General features: G+C 40.4%; 1 pseudogene; it reads left to right on the forward strand.

Moving 5' to 3' along the window:
• The first annotated feature begins 3758 nt into the window (after nt 1-3758).
• LOC102842321 lies at nt 3759-15701 on the forward strand (annotated as a pseudogene).
• Nucleotides 15702-16017: the final 316 nt, after the last annotated feature.

Genomic DNA, 16017 nt, shown 5'->3' on the forward strand with positions numbered 1-16017 from the left:
CTTGGCAGAGATGAGTGAGTGCCTCATGTGCCACCTTACTTTCTTGAAAGATTTCAATTTTTATTCCATCAATTCCTAGTGCCTTGTTCTTTGCCAATTCCTTCAACACACCTTAGACTTCCTCCTTCAGTATCACTGGTTCTTGATCATATGCTACCTCTTGAAATAGTTGAACATTACCATTTCCTTTTGGTACAGTGACTCTATATTCCTTCCATCTTCTCTTGATGCTTTCTGCTTCATTCAATAATTTGCCCAGAGAATCCTTTAATAACAAAATTCGAGACTTGAATTTTTCTTCAGTTCTCCCAGCTTGAGAAATGCTGAGCATGTTCTTCCTTTTTGGTTTTCTGATTCCAGATCTTGGCACGTTTTGTTGTAATATTTGGCTTTATCTTCTTGAGCTGATCTTTGAAATTTTCTGTTCAGCTCTTATACCTCCTCATTCCTTCCAGTTCCTTTATCATCTCTACACTGGAAAGCAAGTTTCAGTGTCTCTTCTAACATCCATTTTGACTTTTTCTTTCTTTCTTGTCTTCTTAATGACTTTTTGCTTTCTACCTTTATGATGTTCTTGACGGCATCCCACAAGTCTTCTGGTCTTCGGTCTTTAGTGTTTATTGTATCAAATCTGTTCTTCAGATGATCTCTAAATTCAGGTGGGATATATTCAAGGTCATATTTTGGCTCTCGTGGACTTGTTTTCATTTTCTTCAGCTTCAGTTTGAATTTGCAAATGAGCAATTGATGGTCTGTTCCACAATCTGCCTCTGGCCTTGTTTTGACTGATGATATGGAACTTTTCCATTGTCTCTTTCCATAGATGTAGTCCATTTGGTTTCTGTGTATTCTATCTGGCGAGGTCCATGTGTATAGTTGTCTCTTATGCTGTCCAAAGAAGGTATTTGAGATGAACATATCATTGATTTTGCAGAATTCTATCATGCGTGCTCCTGCATCATTTCTATCACCAAGGCCATATTTTCCGACTACTGATCCTTTGCATTCCAACCTTTGCATTTCATTCACCAGTAATGATCGATACATCTTGATTGCATGTTTGATCAATTTCAGATTGAAGAAGTTGGTAGAATTCTTCAATTTCATCCTCACTGACTTTAGTGGTTGGTGCGTAAATTTGAATAATAGTGATATTAACTGGTCTTCCCTGTAGGCACATGGATATTATCCTATTACAGACAGCTTTGTACCTCATGACTGATCTGGATATGTTCTTTTTGACAATGAATGCAACACCATTCTTCTTCATTTTGTCATTCCCAGCATAGTAAACCATGTGGTTGTCAGATTCAAAATGGCCACTATCAGTCCATTTCAGCTCACTAATGCCTAAGATATCGATGTTTATGCATTCCGTTTCATTTTTGACAACTTCCAATTTTACCAGATTTATACTTTGTAAATTCCATGTTCCAATTTTCAATGGATCTTTACAGCTGTTTCTGTTCATTTTGAGTTGTGCACCACCAGCAAATGAAGGTCCTGGAGGCTTCACTCCCACAGGCTTTACTCCATTCACATCATCACAGTCAGTTCTACTTTGAGGAAGCAGCTCTTCCCCAGTCACATTTTGAGTGTCTTCCAACCTGGGGGGCTGATTTTCCGGCACTATATCTTACAGTGTTTCTCTTCTATTCATAAGGTTTTCATTGAGTAAATATTTAGAAGTAGTTTGTCATTCCTTCCTCCTAGTCTGTCTTCATCTGGAAGGTCATCTGAAACCTGTCCACCATGGGTGACCCTGCTAGTATTTAAAATACTGGTGGCATAGCTTCCAGAATCACAGCAACTCCCAAGCCAACACAGTATGACAAACTGACAGACGTGTGGTGGTTGGAGGAAGTACCGCCAGAATATTCTTTAGAATTGAGGATGGCAAGACTTCATCTCACCTACTTTAGACATGTTGTCAGAAGGGCCAATCCCTAGAGAGGAACTTCATGTTTGGTAAAGCAGTGAGTAAGAGAAAAAGAAGACTCCCCTCAACAAGATGGATTAGCACAGTGACTACAACAATGGACTCAAATACAAGAATGGTTGTGAGGATGGCCCAGGACGGGACAGCGTTTGGTTCTGTTGCTATATATAAGTCAGAACCCACTCAATGGCATGTAACAATAGCAAATTTCATAATGCAGTTTAACAAAATATATTTAAAGAGATTTTTATTTTAATATGTGCCAAAAGGGACACTGTTGGATAAGAACATGACTGCTACCTGCTAAGTAAGCAGTTTCTCTGAAACCCTATGCAGGGTCACTATGAATAAGAACTGACTCCATTGCACTTAATAACAACAACATATATTCAAAATATTGGTATTTCATATTCATTTTTATAATGTATCCATCTGATTTGTACTTTACACTTACACATGATTTCGACTCCTGGAAATGCCATGTGTGTAAGAATAAAACTGTTTCATAGGGTTTTCAATGGCTGACTTTTCAGAAGTCGATCACCAGGCCTTTTTCCCAGGTACACTTGCGTGTACTCAACTTCCCACCCTTTTAGTTAGCAGCTGAGCACATTAAGCATTTACACCACTCAGAAACTCTCTTGAGCCTATCTCAATTCCAACGAGGCATATTTAAGGGATCAAAGCCATGTCTGACTAGTACAACCATATTGGACAGTGCAGGCCTATTCCAAACAGTAGGAGGTTTGCAGCTGGAGAGGATTGTGATGGGGATGAGGCTAACAAGATAGACACAAATCAATTTGTAAAGGGCCTTGAATGTCTTGGTAAAAATATTTTTTTAAATGTCAGTCAAGCAATAGATAACTATATAGTGAGGGCAACACTAGTGAGGTATGAACACCATACGCAACCACCCAAGGACAAAATTCAGAAGGGTCAGGAAAGAAGAAGGAATGGAAACAAGAAACATGAGCAGGAAACTATATGGATAAATGTTGTTACGGGGCGGGGGGAGGGATTGCAATCATTGAGATGAAATGATGTTGAATGTAAAAGTGATGATCTTTTCTGTAAACCTTCACTCAATTCAAAATAAAAAGTTAATAAATAAATAACTGTGTGTTTTCCAAGTAACTAAGTTTGAGATGATTACTTGTGCTGTACTACATGTGCAAAGTTACTCAACTGTGTGGATCATAACAAACTACAGAAAACGTTGCAAAGAATTCTTTTCCATCCTAGCAGTGCAATCTGCTCATTCTTCAAGTGCTGTCCCACAAGAGTTTCATTTGAAAATCTTACCATATCCACTCTACAGCCCTGATCTTACCCCTTTAGACTTCTTTCCCCCCGCCCCCAAACCTTAAAGGACACTTAAAAGGAAGAAAAATTCATTCTTGTGAAGAGACAAAGACTTGAGCAGTTGCAGCCACGTTGCCGACCTTAGATCAACAGTTGGCTTCCTCACATAGCACCCTGAAGAAGAAGATTTATAATCAAATATTTTCTCCCTACCTCCTTCTCCTGGGCAGCAAGGTGAACCCCATCTCTACTCACTGGAGTGTGACTTTGATTTTTAAGCTCCCTTCCCTACCCTTCCAGAACACACACATTCCCATTCCAAAATTGATTTTCTAAAGACATTTTAAACATAATGATGCAACTTGCTGTGCACTATGGCAAATTTACAAGCTGTTGGGTTTTTTGTTTTGTTTTTATTGTCTCCAAAAACCAGGATCTGGATTTAAGATTGAGAAGATATTTTTGATCTCCAGTTACATTTTTTTCAGCTGTGTGACAAACCTTGTCAAACATCATGGCCAGCAATGTTACCAACAAGAGAGATCCTTGCTCTATGAACTCCCATGTACTTACTGGACATCTCAGTACTCTGTGGTAAAGAAGTATGATGTGGAGGCAATCTTCTCAAAGTAAGGCAAAATCGTGGGTTGCTCTGTTCATAAAGGCTTTGCCTTTGTTCCGTACGTTAATGAGAGAAATGCCCAGGCATTTCTGCTAAGGCAGGAGAGGATGGCAGAATGATCACTGGCCAGGTTTTAGATATGAATCTGGCTGCAGAGCCAAAAGTGAGCAGAGGAAAAGCAAGTGTGAAACAATCTGTAGCAGAGGCATACAGCTCTTCTTTTGACTTGGGCTACGTATGACTGTCCGCGAGATTATTATGATAGGATGTACAGATACCCAGCACACATTCTTCCCCCTCCTCCCGTTGAGGGCTGTGGTGCCCTTAAAATGCCAGCGTATATCCGGAAACACCTCATGAAGGGGCAAAAGTGGCTTCAATTCCAAAAGTGGACAGAGAGAATCTTCTTCCAAGTCTGGAAAATTGAAAGGAGATGACCTTCAGACCATTAAGAAGGAGATGACCTAGCTTAAATTTGGAAATTTTTCGAAATCTGGAAAATTTTGAAAAGGAACAGAGCAAACAAGTAGAGATGAAGAATGATATGTCAGAAGAGGTGCAGAGCAGCAGCTCCCTGAAGAAAGATGAGACTAATAAGGAGCTTTGGTAGTGTAGTGGTTACGAATTGGGCTGGGAACCTCAGGGTCAGCAGTTCGAAACTACCTGCGGTTCCCCAGGCTAAAGATGAGGATTTCAGCTTCCGTAAAGATTTACAGCCTCAGAAACCCTGAACAGGGTTGCTATGAGTCCGAACCAACTCCACGGCACATTACAACAACAACAACAATGTGAAGATGAAGTCTGAGGGGGCTTCAGATGACTCTGCTGAGGACAGGCACCTACTGGATGATGATGGTAATCAAGATTGGGGAGATGAGCAGCTGGAGTTGATCAAGGATTATGAAAAAGAGCCTGGGGAACTAGAGGATGACAGAGACAGTGCAATGGCCAGGACAACTTGTAAACACATAATTGTTGTTGTCATTGTTAGGTGCCATCAAGTTGGTACCGACTCATAGTGACCTTACGCACAGCAGAATGAAACACTGTCTGATCCTGGGCCAACCTCACTACTGTTGCCACACTTGAGTCCATTGATGCTGCTACTTGGCCAATCCATCTAGTTGGGGGTCTTCCTCTTTTTCTCTGACCCTCCACCTTACCAAACATGATATCCTTCTCCAGCAACTGGCCCCTCCTGACAATATGTCCAAAGTATGAGAGACGAAGTTTGGCCATCTTGGCAGCAGTCAAGAAATCAAACAACATATTGCATTAGGCAAATCTGCTGCACAAGACCTTTTCAAAGTGTTGAAGAGCAAAGATGTCAGCTTGAGGACTAAGGTGTGCCTGACCCAAGCCATGGTATTTTCAATAACCTCATATGCATGCGAAAGCTGGACAGTGAATAAGGAAGACCGTAGAAGAATTGTTGTCTTTGCGTTATGGTGTTGGAGGAGAATATTGAAAGTGCCATGGGCTGCCAAAAGAACGAACAGATCCATTTTGGAAGAAGTGCATCCAGAGTGCTCGTTGGAGGCCAAGATAGCCAAGCACATAGTGGGGCTTAGAAATGTTATCCCATTATTTCTTTACCAAGGTACTTATCTAAGATCAAATTTTTCTCCAGATCCTCTCCTCTAGTAGCTTCAGCACATGCTCACTGCTCTCCCCATCCTTGCCTTTCCCACGTTCATTCTTATTGCCCTGTGCCTGGCCCCATATTCATTTCTTAAAATCTCCTAATAGTTGTCCCAACCTGTAATTTTTGCTTTTAGTTTTGATACCTCTTTGACTTAATAATACCAGGAAGATGTTTACCTGTGCATTATTGACTACACAAAGACTTTTGATTGTGTGGATCAGGACCAACTATAGGCAACATTGCAGAGAATGGACATTCCAGAACACTTAATTGTGCTCATGAGGAATGTGTACATAGATCAAGAGGCAGTTGTTCGAACAGAACAAAAGAACATGAGTGGTTTATAAATAGGAAAGTGTGTACCAGGGTTGTATTCTTTTACCACACTTATTCGATCTGTATGCTGAACAAATAATCCAAGAAGTTGGATTATATGAAGGCAAAATGTGGCATCAGGATTGGAGGAAGACTCATTAACAACCTGCAATATGCATATGATACAACCTTGCTTGCTGAAAGTGAAGTTGTTGTTGTTGTTATGTGTCGTCAAGTGCTCCTTGGAAGTCAGGATGGCCAGACTTCATCTCTCATACTTCAGACATCTTATCAGGAGGGAGCAGTCACTGGAGAAGGATAACATGTTTGGTAAAGTGGAGGGTCAGAGAAAAAGAGGAAGACCCCCAATGAGATGGATTGGCACAGTGGTGGCAGTGATGGGCTTCAGGTGTAGCAATGATTGTGAGGTTGGCCCAGGACTGGGCAGTGTTTCGTCCTGTTGTGCATAGGATTGCTATGAGTTGGCAATGACTCAATGGCACCTAACAGCAGCAACAGCAGATGAAGGATAGATAGAAAAACACTTGCTTCACATTTTGTTATTTTTTTAAAAAAAGATGTTGTATGATTTTATAGCAATACTCTTCGACTTACCTTTGTATGGATTTAAAAAAAAAATTCTTGAAATAACTACCAATGTATAGAAACTATGCAGTGGAACACAAAGAACACCCTTATCTTCATCATCCAGATTCCCCAACCATTGACATTTCATCACATTTTCCCCAGTTTTCTCAGTCCGTCTATATGTTGTTTGTTGTTATGTGCCGTGGAGTCGGTTCCGACTCATAGCGACCCTGTACAGGGTTTCCGAGGCTATAAATCTTTACAGGAGCAGAAAGCCTCATCTTTCTCCCGCAGAACAGCTGGTAGTTTTGAACTGCTGACCGTGACATTAGCAGCTGCCATGGAATCACTTCCAACTTATAGCGACTCTCTGTAAAACAGAAAGAAAACATTGTCCAGAAAAAAACATGGACCATCCTCACAATCATTGCTATACTCGAGCCCAGTGTTGAAGCCACTGTGTGTAAACTCATCTCGTTGAGGGTCTTCTGCCCTTTTGCTGGCCCTCTACTTTACCAAGTATGATGTCCTTCTCCAGGAACTGCTCCTTCCTAATAACATTTTCAAAGTATGTTTGACATAATCTAAGCATCCTCCCCCTTTTTTTTTTTTTTTTTGCATCCTCCCTTCTAAGGAGCCTTCTGGCTGTATTTCCCCCAAGACCAATTTATTTATTTATTTTGGCAATCCATAGTATATTCAGTAATCTTCATCAACATCTTAATTCAAAGGCATCCATTTTTCTTCAGTCATCCTTATTCATGGTTCAGCTTTTTGTAAGCATATGAAAATATCATGGTTTAGGTCAGGAGCACCTTAAGTCTTTAAAGTGATAGCTTTGCTTTTTAACACTTTAAAGACATCTTTTGCAGTAGATTTACCCAATGCAATCCATTGTTTGAGTTCTTCGATTATGAATCCAAGTAAAATGAAATCCTTGACAACTTCAATCTCTTTTACATTTTTATCATGATGTTATTTATTGGTCCAGTTGTGAGGATTTTTGTTTTATATTGAGGTCCAATCCATACTGAAATCTTTGATCTTCACCACTAAATGTTTTAAATTCTCTTCACTTTCAACAAGTAAGTTTGTGTCATCTGCACATTTTAAGTAGTCAGTGAGTTTTTCTCCAATCCTGATGCCACATTCTTTGTATAATCCAGCTTCTCGAATTATTTGTTCAGCATACAAATTAGATAAGTATGGCGAAAGGATACAGCCTTGACACACACACCTTTTCTGATTTAAATCATGCCTTTCCCCTGGTTTTGCTCAAACGTCTCTTGGTCTGTATACGGTTCCACATGAGTAGAATTAAGTGTTCTGGAGTTCCCATCCTTTGTAATGTCATCCATAATTTGTTGTGATCCACACAGTCAAATGCCTATGTGTAGTCAGTAAAACATCTTTCTGGTATTCTCTGCTTTCAGCCAAAATTCATCTGAAGAGAAAATGATATCCTTTGTTCCACGATCTCTTCTGAATACAGCTTGAATTTCTGACAGTTTCCTGTGAATGCATGGCTGCAGCTATTTTTTAAATTATCTCCAGTCAAATTTTGCTTGCATGTGATAATAAAGATTTTGCTTGATAGCTTCTGCATTCGTTGAATCACCTTTCTTTGGAATGGGTACAAATATGGATCTCTTCCAGTCAATTCGCCAGGTGTCTGACTACTGTCTCTACACACACTCACCCTTTGCCATTCTTTTGTTTTTCTGATTCTGAGTCAGATGTAATTATTCATCACTTCTTGAACATTTCCCAAAAACAAGGAGAGCCTCTATTATACAACCCTGCCAGGGCAGGAAAGTCAACATGGACTCAATCAACACTGTTGTTCAATTCATAAACCCTATGCAAATTTTACCAACTGTCCCAATGATTTTGATTTCCTTTGTGGTCCAGGGCCCAATCTGGGACATACATTGTATGTGGTTATCATGTTTCTTCATGCTCCTGCAGCCCAAAACAATCTGTCAGCCTTTCCCTGTATTTCATGACTATTTTGAAGAAATCAGGATGACCATATACTGAGCCTGCCCCATCTTTCCTCATGCCCAGACTCAGGTCATGCTTTCTTGGCCTGAATATTACCTAAATGGTGCTGCACTCTTCCAGTACATCACATCAGGAGCTCACAAGTTTAACCTACCCCACTACTGGAATCACCTGCTTGTGTTGGTCTCTGCCAATTTTCTTTACAGTAATGACTCCATTTCCCCCTTTGTAATTGGTTAAGTATCTTGTGGAAAGGTTTTCCAATTTATTTCTCATCAAACTCTACCTACCACTCTTTTTTTTTTTTTTTTAAGTTTTTATTGTGAATTGAGTGATAGTTTATATGGGGGAACATCAGTTTTACATTCATCGTTTTATTACAATATTACAATCTCCTCTGTGCATCATCATTCAACAGTATTTGCTTCTATTCCCTGTTTTTGTTTTTGGTGGTGGTGGGGAGCGCGATGTATACAAAAACATTCAGGAATATATAATCATTTAAACAACCAAAGGGCACATTCCGCAAGCCTGCCTCCTGGCCACCAGCACCTGGCTGCCAGCACACAGCCTTTCTCTTTCCATGAGTCTAGAGTCCTCAGTTGCTGTGCTTCTCCAAGCCATCATCTCTGTCTCCATCTCTGGTGCTGCTGCTTCTCTGGAAAGGGTCCTGCATTCCGCTTGTGCTCTTCTCCCTTGATGGTCCTAGGGTTCTCTATACCTGGACTGTAAGATTAATTACTGCCCTCTTTTTGTTACAAAACTTCTACCTTTATAGTTGTGACCATCGCAATTAGTCATGATCCACCTACCACTCTTTGTCTCCATTGACAACCCATTACTGAATCAACCACCACCATGATGATTGGCAAAAGGTGATTTTCTATTCCATCATTCGTTCTCGGTTTATTATAATGTAAAAAGAGCTTTTCCTTCTCTCCCATTAATTAATCTTTCATTCATTCATCATTCAGCAATTCCTTTATTTCAATATTTAATCTATTAATATCACCCTTTATTTTGTGGCTCAGATTGTCCTGGATTTGGCCAGCTGTAGCCTCAGCAAGTTGGTGTCTATGTGTTTTTTGAAGCACATGCATCTTGGAGGACTTTTGTACTTTCTCACACAACAGCTATTCCAGGACTGACTTAGACTTTCACTGCCGCAGTCTTGGAATCAGCTGTTTCTCTAAAGAGACCTCGTTCCTCTTATTGAAGAATGATATTTAGAATCTAAGATCTGGGAACTTGGTTTACTTATTGGTACAAGGGTACCATGGTTTCCAGTTGCTCCCAGCAGACTGAACGAAGAAATTCATGTATGTTTATCTGCACATGGTGGTGGTGGTTGGATGCCATGAAGTCGCTTCCACCTCAGTGACCCTATATAGGGCTTTTTTGCCAGAGCAGAAAGTCTCATCTTTTTTCCCACAGAGCGGCTACCAGGCTTGAACCTCGGACCTTGTGATTCGCAATGCAGTGCTTATAGTATGGAGCTACCGCTCTCTTTTTTAGTCTGTTTACTAGATCTCTACAGAAGCAGAAAGCCTCATTTCCTGAAGAGCAGCTGATGGATTCAAACTGCTGACTTTGCAGTTATCAGCCCAGCACACAACTTACTACACCACCAGAGCACCATTATTGGCACATCCATCTACACATATATAAATAAAAATGCATACTTTTAACTCTAACTCCTTTATATGTGTTTGTACATGTATATATCTATACTATTTGCAACACACTTAATGTGTATGTTAAATGTGTTTGTGCTAATACCTCCAATTCTAATCCAACACCTCAGGATTCTTGCTAGCCTTCTCCCTTCCCACATTTCTAAGTTTCTTCCAACAGTGAGAAACCTGTCTTTCATTTTATTATCCTCAGTATATTTATTAACTTTTTCAATGTAATCAGGTGGACTATCTCCTCTGCTGGCCATCTCCATGCCTCTCACCTTCCTGTGTCTCTGGGCAGAATGGTATACCCCCTCAAGGTAGGCCTACCACTGACTCCTCTGTGCCAAAAAGATATAGGAAGGAAAGGAATAGAAAAGGAAATGGAAATGAATGGTCTATATAGATAGCTTTTAAAGAAAGAAGGATAAAAGGGATTCCAATCAATTAAGTCATTTTTATAATAATCTATTTGAGAAATTGAAGGGCCATGTTTACGCTGATGTTCTGGTTGCAAAGCACAGAGACTTATTCAGGATAGCTCAGGTGAGGGATGGTTATTGTAAGGCTGTGTGGTTATATCCCAAAAGAAGAATCACAGAATCACATAAATAGGCGTCTTTGTGAGTTTGAGTTGGAAAAAAATTAAAAGATTGGTAACATAAAAAGAAGTGAGGCAAAAGATCTGCACACAGTTCAGAGAAAAAAATATGAATAATAAGTACATGAAAATATGGCTCACATCATGAGTAATTTCTTATTGCTAAGTGCTGTCAAGTTGGTTCCGACTCATAGTGAACCTGCTGTATAAGGTTTCCAAGGAGCAACTGGTGAGTTTGAATGACCAACCTTGCTGTTCAAATTGACCTTGCAGTTGAGTGCTTATCCTACAGTGTCACACCAGGACTCTCATGAGTAATTGAGTAAAAGCAAATTAATCACAATGAGTAATTACTATACTTTTAAGTGTTGTTAGGTGCTGTCTAGTTGGTTCCAACTCATAATCACCCTATGTACAACAGAATGAAATACTCTCTGGCTCTGTACCATCCTCATAATTGTTATGTTTGAGTCTTTTGTTGTTACTGTGTGAATCATTTCATTGAGGTGAGGGTCTTCCTTTTTTCGCTGACCCTCCTCTACTTTACCAAGTATGATATCCATCTCCAGGGATAGTCCTTCCTGACAGCATGTCCAAAGTAGGCTAGAAAGAATCCTGAGGTGTTGGATTAGAATTGGAGGCATCAAGAGATGAAAGTTTGCCATTGCTATGTTCAAGGAGCAATCTAGCCCTACTTCTTCCAAAACAGATTTATTGGTTCTTCTGGCAATTCACGATAATTTCAATATTCCTCGCTAATACCATAAATCAAACACATCAGTTTTCCTCCAGTCCAGCTTTCACATACATATGACGCCGCTGAAAATACCAAGGCTTCAATCAGGTGCACATTAGACCTCAAAGTGACATCTTTGTTCTGTAACACTTTAAGGATGCCTTTTACAGCAGATTTGCCTATTGCCATATGTCATGTGATTTCTTGACTGATGCTTTTATAAGTATTGATTGTGGAGCCAAGCAAAATTAAATATTTGACAATGGCTAAATTAAAGATTGATAATACTAAGTGTTGGTAGAAAATGAACTCTCATATATTGATGTTGGAGTGCAAAATGGCTCATTTTGAAAAAACTCTGGCCATTTTCAAACAGCCACTTTGGAAATGCTGGTAGTTTTTTTGTAAGTTCAAGCATAGGTCTATTATACAACTAAAAAATCTTATTCCTAGATGTTCATCCAAGAGAAATTGAAACAAATGTCTACTTAAAAGTGTATCCACAATTTCCATAGCAGTTTTCATCATAATAATAAAAACTGTAAGCAACCTAAATATTCATCTGCTAGTGAATGGCTAAATTAAGAGTTCTGGTGTGGTGCTGCAGGATTGGTGTGAAATGTAAGGTTGGAAGTTCAAACCCACCAGCCGCTTCTCAGAAACTCTAGATGGGGTCACTATCAGTTGGAACCAACTCGACGGCACTTAATAAGAACATCAATAAAATGGATAAACTATTCATACAAAAATCCTCATATTGAACCAATAAATAGCATCATGATAAATGGAGAAAAGATTGACGTTATCAAAGATTTCATCTTGTTTGGATCCACTATCAACACTCATGGAAACAGCAGTTAAGAAATCAAACGACATATTGCATTAGGCAAATCTGCTGCACAAGACCTTTTTAAAGTGTTCAGGAGCAAAGATGTCAGTTTGAGGACTAAGGTGTGCCTGACCCAAGTCATGGTCTTTTCAGTAGCCTCATATGCATGTGAAAGATGAACAATGAATAGGAAGACTAGAAGAATTGATACATTTGAGTTATGGTGACAGAAAAGAATATTAAAAATACAGTGTACTACTGCCAGAAGAACAAACATATCTTTGTTGGAAGAAGTACAGCCAGAATGCTCTTTAGAAGCTAGGATGACGAGACTTCGACTCTCATACTTTGGACATATTACCAGGAGGGACCAATCCCCAGAGAAGGACATCATGATTGGTAAAGTGGAAGGTCAGAGACAAAGAGAAAGACCTTCAACAAGATGGGTTGGCACAATGGCAGCAACAATGGACTCAAGTATATCAATGATGGTGAGGATAGTGTAGGACAGTTTCATTCTGCCATGCATAAGGTTACTATGAGTAGGAACCAGCTCTACGGCACTTAACAACAACAACATTCATCAGCACAGAAGAACCTAAAAATCATTGTAAGAATCAGACACAAAAGACTACATATTGTATGCCTTCACTTATGTGAAATTCTACAAGAAACAAAAGTATAGTGATGTTAAGGAAGTCAGTGGTTGCCAGTGGGGAAGGGTAGGAGAAACAAGGCTGACTATGTAGGAACTTTTTGGGTGGTGTTCATGTCCTGTATCTTAACTATGGTGATGGTTACATAACTGTTTACATTTATTAAAAGTTACTGAATTGTACACTTTTAAGTTGGTGAATTTTATTGCATGTAATTTAAACCTCAGTAAAAATTGATTAAAAAAAAAAAAAGACAAGGGGGAAATAAAAAGATAAAAAGGATGCTTCCACCACTTTGCAAAGAAATTTATTCAAAGGTGTTGATGGAGGACCCAGTAGTAGCAAGGGAGAGGATGACTGATAAGACCCAGATAATAAGTACCAAAAGGAGCTGTGGTGATTACGAATCGGGTTACTAATCCCACGGTCAACAGTTTGAAACTACCAGCTGTTCTGGGGGAGAAAGATGAGGCTTTCTGCTCCTGTAAAGATTTACAGCCTTGGAAACCCTATGCAGGGTTGCTATGAGTCGGAACGGACTCCATGACACATCACAACAACAAGTACCAAAACAGAAACTAAACACACTGCCATCAAATCCATTTTAACTTATAAGGACTCCATAGGACAGAGCAGACTTTGCGCCATAGGGTTTCCAAGGCTGTAAATCAGAAAGGTTAAAATCGGCAAACTGATTCATCTTTCTTCCACAGAGCAACTGTTGAATTCGAACTGCCAACCTCTTGGCAAGCAGACAAGCAGTTCAACTACTGCGTTATCACGGCTCCATTCAGACATAAGTGGGGGATCAAAAACAAAGCAGAAAGAATTTAACTTAAACAGAGGATAGCACTTTTCTCTGAAACTAGAAAGGTGAATGCAGGTGTTGAAATTTTATAGTTTGTACTAGAAATATGAGCATATTTCCACTGAGAAAACAAGCCCTTTCGTTGGAGAACTGTCTGCATATAAGCTAAAGATAGAGGTAATATGCAAGAGTAATATAGTAATATAGAGAGCAAAGTATTAGTGAAAACCTAATAACTGATTATGAATCTGTTATTAGAATCAGTGCAAAATAAGATCGCTGTTGTTAAGTGCCATTGAATAGGTTCCAACTTATAGTGACCCTGTATGGGGTTTCTGAGAGCAGCTGTTGGGTTTGAACCACCACTGAAGTATAACAATAATTTTATGTTCTGCCTTCTTAATATCTTTAATACAGAGAAGAGGCTAGAAGTTCAGTGAGGGTCAGGAAGGTAGCTGAGGTCCTGAAGAGGCTGATTGGTATATAATCATGGACACTGTACTTACCATTTTTAATGTGACTGAAACGTGAATGTGATTTCACAAACTCTTAAGAGGAAACCGAAAAGCCAGAAAAGGTTAATGTTCTTCCCTATGTTAACAGTGCAACTGCTTGTTTGTTGTTGTTGTTAAGTGACTCTGTATAGGGTTTCCCAGGAGCGGCTCATGAGTTTGAACCACTGACCTTGTGGTTCAATCTGACTTTGCAGTTCATTGCTTATCCTAGAGCACTACATCAGGACTCCAATTGCTTGTTTAGCTGTAAAAAACTTGAATCAAAGTTGACAATAAGAACACTTGGCTATAGCAAAGCAAAAGGGGTGGAAACTGCCAATTATATAGTTACAATTTACATAAAGTAATTGGATGCTCCAGCAAACAAGGTAATGGAAGAGCAAGACAATGAAAGCCACTTTCCTTTCCCTGAAAGTTGAGTGCCCTTCCCTGAAGTTTGAAGTCCTGATGTGGTGCTATGGAAGAGCTGGTTGGTGGTTCAAACCCACCAGCAGTTCCTGGGAAACCCTATACAGGGTAGTTATGAGTCAGAACTGACTGGATGGCACATAACAATACTTGAAGGTTAATGTTCAAGACCCTGGAGTATTATTTTCATCCCATATCAGGGTTCTCCAGAGAAACGAAATCAGTAGGAGATGGTTTGTCTGTTAAGAGGTTGGGCCACTGAATATGTTCGAAAACAATCATCTAGAATGTTCTCTAATACTGCTTTTGGCTTTAAGAGAGTACGAGACAAATATAGTTCCCCTGATTGAGTACTGGAAAACAAAATGATCGATAGCTGTCTCCTTCCTCTGAGTTAACTAGAAAGGACTCTCAGAAATCACAAGGCAGGTCTATTACTTAGAATAGTTAACTGGCTATAATTTTGGCACCTCTTAAGCAGGGAAGCACAATGCTAAAGAGCAAAGGTGCTGAAGTCACATTATTGAGATGCAGCCTGAACTTTGCTGACAGTGTGACTTGGGCAAGTTATTTGTTTGAGCCTAAATTCTTTCATTTCATATGTTATAAAATAGACAGTAGTACCTAGCTTGGTACCTACCAGTACCCCTCGGGAGGTTATTTTATTTTTAAACTTTTTGAAGTGTATTGAAAGTGACAAGTATAGTCAGAAAAGTGCACAATGCCAAATGTTCAGCTCCAATCGTTTTCACAGAATGAACACATCCTTCAAAAATGCTTTCATTGCCCCTGAGGTCACGGAAGTAGAGGGATACGGGCCCCACCCTGGAAACTCCGAGTGAGTAAGCCTCGAACCTTAGGCAAGTACATTTTAAATCTCCTCAGGTGATTCTGACTCTTCGTCGTGTCCGAGAAGCACAAAATACGTAAAAATTTAAGGGAGAGCGAGTGCGCGGGTGGGTATCGTCCGCCCGCGATAGGTTCCATCGTGCCAGGGCGCCGCACCTTCCCTCTTCGGCGCCCAGACACCCGGCAACGCGGAGCCTGTTCATGACTTCACCTCGCTAAACTCTTCCCTATCCTACCTCACCACCCTAGAGCAGGACAGAGGTTGAAGATAACTCCCTAAGTTCCTGGCACCGAGTACCAAAGGGGTCCTTTCGTTTGCACCGACCCGCCTTCCCGCCCCAGGTGGCGCGCGCCCGATTGCGCAGCCACCGCCCCGAGCTGCCGCGCCCGCCCGCCGGCCCCGCCCACCCTGCGTGATGACGTGTACACGCCTCCTGCGGGCGGAAGCGCGGGCGCGGTAGCGGCGGCTTGGCTAGTGGCAGGACTGGGCTGGGCGATCGCCCTCAAAGAGGCGCTGGCGC

This window comes from Chrysochloris asiatica, unplaced genomic scaffold, assembly GCF_000296735.1.
Source record: "Chrysochloris asiatica unplaced genomic scaffold, ChrAsi1.0 scaffold00277, whole genome shotgun sequence".
Taxonomy (NCBI): Eukaryota; Metazoa; Chordata; class Mammalia; order Afrosoricida; family Chrysochloridae; genus Chrysochloris; species Chrysochloris asiatica.